Below are 6,677 nucleotides of genomic sequence, written 5' to 3' on the forward strand. Positions count from 1 at the left end.
GGATGGAGCTGGAAAATGTTCTTCTTAGCAAAGTATCTCAAGAATGGAAGAAAAGGTATCCAATGTACACAGCCCTATTATGAAATGAATTTGTAGCTTTCAATAGGAAGGCTATAACCTAATTATAGCCTAGGAATAAGGGGTGTGGTGGGGAGGGGGGTGGAGGGGTGGAGGGAGGGTGATTGGGGGGATCACCTCTATGGTTTATCTTACAAGGATACAAGTGAATCTTTCTAAAAGTAGAATATAAATGTCTTAACCCAATAACTAAGAAAATGACATAACGGCTATGTTAACGAATTTGGTGAAAATATTTTAAATTGTATATGAAAACACCACACTGTACCCCATGATTGCATTAATGTACACAGCTATCATTTAATAAAAAAGAAAAAAAAAAGAGAAATAGCCGGGCATTGTGGCAGGCGCTGGTAGTCCTGACTCCTTGGTATGCTGACGCAAGAGAATTGCTTAAGCCCAAGAGTTGGAAGTTGCTGTGAGCTGTGACACTACAGCACTCTACTAGGGGCAACATAATGAAACTGTCTCTCAAAATTAAAAAGTAGTAATAAAATAAAAGACCTATATGTGACAAGCTAATATTTAAAGGATAAAATATTATAGATACAAACACACACACACACATATTGAGCTCCATATGTAATATATATTATAAAATTATTATAAAACTTTTTTTGTCCACAGGCCAAAGAAGGATTCCTTAAATAAAATCCAAATTTGGTATGGAGATTACTCAATGAATTAAAAGTAGACCTACCATTTGATCCTCCAATCCCTCTACTAGTTATTTACCGAAAGGAGAAAAAAAGACATTTAAAAAAAGGCACTGGTGGCCAGGCATAGTGGCTCACCTGCTCACGCCTATAATCCTTGTACTCTGGGAAGCCGAGGCAGGTGGATTGCTTGAGCTCACAGGTTAGAGACCAGCCTGAACCAGAGCAAGACCCCGTCTCTAGAAATAACTGGGCATGGTGGCAGGTGCTTGTAGTCTCAGCTACTTGAGAGGCTGAGGCAAGTGAATTGTGTAAGCCCAAAAGTTTGAGGTAGCTGTGAAATGTGATGCAATAGCACTCTACATAATGAGACTCTGTCTCAAAAAAAGACTCTTTGATTTTTTGATTTAATGTTATATGGTTATTTCTATTTAGCAGAGAACATTCTACTCTTTAGCCATGCAATATTAAGTATCTCTCTTCCGTTTTAAAATTATTGTTGCTTAATATTAGTATTTTTCTTTCTGTGGTGTTTATCACAGATATTTGAGAATTCACATTTCCACACTCAGCCTTAGTTTGAGCACGTTTTTTTTTCTGCCTCATCTTTTACCATGGTCTTACCTGGCTGAATAAAGTGTTGTCCTCTCTCTGTGAAAGATTTCCTGCCTCACCTGTATGTGTAAAGACCAACTGAGCTCTTCCCTTCATTTCCAGCCTCAGTACTCAGACTCACTGCTTTAGCACATGACATTCCTCAATGTGCTCTGTACATTGGCCAGGCATGGTGGCCCACACATGTATTCCTAGCAGTCTGGCAGGTCTAGATGGGTAGATTTCTTGAGCTCAGGAGTACCACCGCAGTCTGAGCAAGAGTGATACCCCATTTCTACTAAAACCAGAAAAATTAGCCAGGCGTTGTGTCAGAAGCCTGTAGTCCCAGCTGCTTGGGAGTCTGAGGCAAGAGCATCATTTGAGCCCAGGAATTTGAGGTTGCTGTGAGCTATGATGCCACAGCATTCTAGCCTGCAGCAACAGTGAGAAACTGTCTCAGCCGGTAATAAAAAGGCGCTCTGGACATAAAAAAGAGGCTGGGTGGGAAAACAAACATAGTTGCTCCAAACAGAGGTCCTTAATTAATAACCCTGATGAACATTTTAAGGCCTTCTTCAATTATTTCAAGAACTGACTCTGAGTTTGGAGTTTCCCCAGAACCTTTCTCACATATAAGTAGCCTCTTTGCATATTTTGAGGTCTGATTTCCTTCATCAATGCCATTCTATATGCTTTCCACTTCTTAGCAATTTCTCAATATGTCTGGACAACTGGTGATACCTTTCCTGATTTTTCACTGCTTTAATTATTTTATTTTCCCTGCAAGGCTTTTTCACAATTTCTTGAATATTCATCTGAGTAGAAAGTTAGAAAAGAATACCCAGTTCACCAGCTTGTTTTCAACCCTCCATCATCAGATGATTCTTTGCAATCTATTTATTACTTTACACATGCTGGAAATTGGGCATGTTATTGCTATAATTGATGAACATGTTCTTATTAACAGATACTGCATTGAAACAGAGACAATATGCCCAGAAATGCCTAGAAAATACCCCCCCAACTGTAGTCCCCAACCTTCCAGATAGCCCTTAATAAATGTTTAACTGGTGTGTGTGTGTGTGTGTGTGTGTGTGTGTGTGTAGGTATAAAACCCACAGTCCTAGCATCCCATAGCTGAGATAATATGGAAGCATGTATGTTTTTAATTTTTCCCAAGTTTCTCTGCAGAGTTGATCTCCAGTTGTCCATTGTGGTAACTGGCTTAAGACCACACACATTATCAGCTGCCTTCCCTTCCCAGTCTCACATCTCTATGCCTATGTGGGTATTCACTGATCCTCCCAAATGGGTGATTTACATTTCAATCTTTGATTTGGGGTAAACTTACTAAACAATCCCCATGCATCAAATAACCACTGTGTTATGAAATGTGTCCAATATGAAATTGTTTAATACCATTTGAATGAAGTAGTGAACAAGATATACTCAGCAGGCTCCCCTCCTCTTGAACTTATACATATAAGAAGAAATCATGGATTTTTCCTCATGTATCACAGTTATTTAAATCTGATCATAAAAATAGCAGACACTACAAGAAGTCTTGTTGTATAGCACACAGCAGAATATTCAAAGTGTATTTCATAGCATAATAGTCTGGTGAATGTTTAAATAATAGAGGATTCTATGATGATATAATTAAAAAAATTCTACATCCTATATTCCTAGAACTTTGCATTGCATATAAGCATATTAAAAGTAATAGAAAGTTTATAACACAAACAAAAAAACTGAAGTTAGTATATTGAAGTAATTTGAAGTAAATTTGAAGCTATCATTTCCTCAAAGTAATTTGAACAGCAAAACTCTCTAACATAATTCCTACTGATATCCAGTGAAATCCATGTTTTTTTTGAGCATAATCCTCATCAATAACAATGAGGAAATATGTTATGTTTGTGAGAAGCTAACTGACCTACATAATTCTCAAAAATGTAACCTTGTTTTCATTAGCGCCATAATATTATCAATCACAAAAACATACATTTATAATTAATTACTAAATCTATTGGCTACATTAAAAGGAAATTTTGCTTAAAAGGGGTCCTTTTTAAATTTGGGTTTTAATGCAGATCAAAATCTTTCACATAGACCTGTAAAATTTAATCGTTTTGAAATTTCACTCCAGTTTCTTCTCTGTTATCAGAATGGTAACATACTGTTGGGATGACAAAGTTAATGTCTTTGTATGCTCCATTAAAAACTGTAAATAAGTTGTTAGTTCAACAGAGGTCCCTTTGATTAAGTGAATAAATCACTTTGTCAGATAGCTATCATTTCTTTTTTTTCAAAGATTAAAAAATAATTTTTAAATACTCATTAAAAGGACCAAGAGGCTGACTTAAAGGTCCTGCCAAGTAAAAAAGATTGGGAGTCATCCTTTCCGCACTTCTGACAGCCCTGGAAGCCCAGCAGAGCCCTACAGACCAAGCTCAAAAGGAAGCCCAGAAGAGAGAATTAAAGAAGAGCCAAAAACAGTGCATGATGGTACAAGCTGCGGTTTTGAAGATGAAGGATCTCAAGCAGATTATCCTGGACATGGAAAAATTGAATGAAATGGAATTTAACCCAGTACAACAGCCACAGTGAAATGAGAAAAAACTAAAATTGGACAAGTGTAAAAAGCTATGTGAAACTTTTGAACGTATACTGCACCTCTATGAAAAAGAGAATCCAGATATTTACAAAAAACTGAGAAAACAGAAGTAGAATATGAACAGAAGAGGGCTCAACTTAGCCAGTATTTTTATGCTGTGAAGAATGCTAAGCATGAGGAAGTGGAGAGTATTCCTTTGCCCGATATGCCACATGCATCTTCCAACATTTTGATCCAAGTCTTTCCACTACCTGGTGCCCAGCCACCCTCCATTCTTAAGAAAACTTCAGCCCATGGACCTCCCACTCGGGCAGTTTCTTCTCTTCCCAGGAAGAGAACTTCCTAGCCCTCACCAGGTCCACCTCCTTCTCAAGTCTTGAAGATGTATGGCTGTAAAATAGGCCTTGCCCTGGATCTTCTTTCTTGTAGGTGAGATGAAGACATGTTATGTCATCCTGACCTTACTCAGCAGGGTCATGATGATGATGTTTCATACAGCACCAGTGAAGATGATGGCTATCCCAAGGACATGGATCAAGATAAGCATGATGACAGTACTAATGACAGTGACACTGATAGATAAAATGGAGAAAGAAAGTGAGGGGGATGAATTTGTGTACCGTGATGATAATGGAAGAGACAACAATGAAAAAAAAAAGTCAGATCTAAGTGTATGATTTGCACATATGCCTGGAAAATAAAGGGAAAAAAACATGAAGGGGCTAACTCCTCTTCAAGCCATGACGCTTTGCATGGCAGGTCAGGAAAACCCTGAGGAGGGATTGCAGGTAGAGGAACGTACAGAGGAGGAGGGTGAGGATGATTCTGATGACTCTGAAGCAGAAAAACAATCACAAAAACAGTATAAAGAGGAAGCTCATTCTGATGGCGCATCTACTGCTTCTTCACAGCAGCAGGCTCCCCTGCAGTCTGTTCCTCCTTCTCAGATACAAGCATCTCCCATGCCAGAACCACCTCCTCTTGAACTACCACGTGCTCCATCTTTAAGGCCTCTGGATCACCTTCAGGAGCTTCTCCATTCGTGAGATCACCTGGAGTGCCAGGACTCTGAGGGCTTTTACCCTGGCTTTTATCTCCAGGACCAATACGAGGCTGCCCCCCTGACCTTCCCCCAGGTCCACCTCCAAGTTTCCCTCCTGGGCCTCTTCCTTCGGCACTTCCGCCAAGGCTACCTCCGCCAAGGCTACCTCCGCCAAGGCTACCTCTGCCAAGGCTACCTCTGCCAAGGCTACCGTCCCTGAACCTTCAGGTATCCCTCCACCACCTAGCATGATGCACCCACTTTATGCCTCCATTTGGACCTGCCCCCACCCCGGACTTTACCTACCAGCTCCCTTGCCGAACCCTGGGGTTTTAAATGCCCCACCCCATTTGATTTGGCGACCCAAGGCAGATGACACAAGTGCAGCCACCACTGAGAAGAAAGCCACTGAAACCATCAGTGCCAAGCCACAGATCAGTAATTCCAAGGCAGAGATTACTCGATTTGTGCACACTGCTCTGAGAGTACGTGGAGAGAGTAGAGTGGCTACTTCTGCTCCCCACGGAAAGTCAGAGGACGATTCTTTTGTGACTCTTTCCAAAGAAGTTCCCAAATCTGGTCTTTCTGTTTCTGTCTCAGTACAAACTAAGAATGATTTGTATTAAGCTTTCATTAAAGAGATGTCAGGGCTATTGCGACAGCTTTTGATGCCAGAGCAGGCTCCTGTTCACAACAGTGGCCAATAAAGAAAGAGGCTTTTATTAAACTTAGCTGAAAGAGCTACTAATTTTTAATTTCACGTCAAAGAATATCCTAATGTTTAGCCTTGTTCAGAATTTACTGCATGTAAGAGAATTTATTTCAGAATAGATTGGTTATTGAAGCAGTGCTGCTAACATCCATTCCCTTTTGCACCACTATTTCCATCCTGTTTCTTCCCCTTCTCCAGTTCTTTGGAAATCTGTGACTTTAGTTTCTTATTTGTTTTCACTCTCTTCTTGTGTACTGTGGACAATGGAGTAGAGATTTCTGAAAATGCAGTTTATTTCACCTTTCCTTTTGTGTTTGAGTTATGTTTAATATTTTCCTGTAAGTATTTTGTAACATTTTATCTGTAGTGAGATGAATCACAATGTCATTTCCTAAGACAAGAGAAGAATATGTGGGAAGAAAATGTACAATTCATTGATTAAAATTATTTCCCATTGACCTAAACTTTGACTGTTTCATGGAAAAAATAAATAAATGTTCTACACCAAAAAAAAAAAAAACTCACTGGAAAATTGATACAATGTAACTCTTAAATAATACCATTTTGAAGTTTTTTGTTTCAAATAAATGTGATATCAAAAGACATTACACATCCAGGTTTTTAAAGAGTACATACATGCCATTGGCTTTTATCTGGAGCACTAGTGTATAACTAGACTCCAGATAGGCAGACTTAAGTTATAGGGATTTAGGGAATTACTAAAATAGATAAATCAGAGTTCATATGCCAATTATTCATTCAAGACACATTTAATATCTAATTTTACTTTTTTTTTTCTTTGATAAGAGGTACCTTTACTCTCCAATATTCATACCCCTCCAGAGCTACCTTCAAGTACATTTCTAATTATATTACCCCTCACTCACAAACCTTTTATATTAAGGTCACTAATAGACTATTCTTCAAATAGATCTTTACAATTTCCACTTATTTTCATGAAGACCTAATTCAAATGCC

At 38.8% G+C, this 6,677-nt stretch overlaps 1 pseudogene; it reads left to right on the plus strand.

Moving 5' to 3' along the window:
- LOC100945908 overlaps positions 1–5,694 on the plus strand; it is a 6,982-nt pseudogene extending 1,288 nt beyond the window's left edge.
- Positions 5,695–6,677: the final 983 nt, after the last annotated feature.

The sequence above is a fragment of the Otolemur garnettii genome, unplaced genomic scaffold (genome assembly GCF_000181295.1).
Source record: "Otolemur garnettii isolate 467f Iridium unplaced genomic scaffold, OtoGar3 scaffold00072, whole genome shotgun sequence".
NCBI classification, from domain to species: Eukaryota; Metazoa; Chordata; class Mammalia; order Primates; family Galagidae; genus Otolemur; species Otolemur garnettii.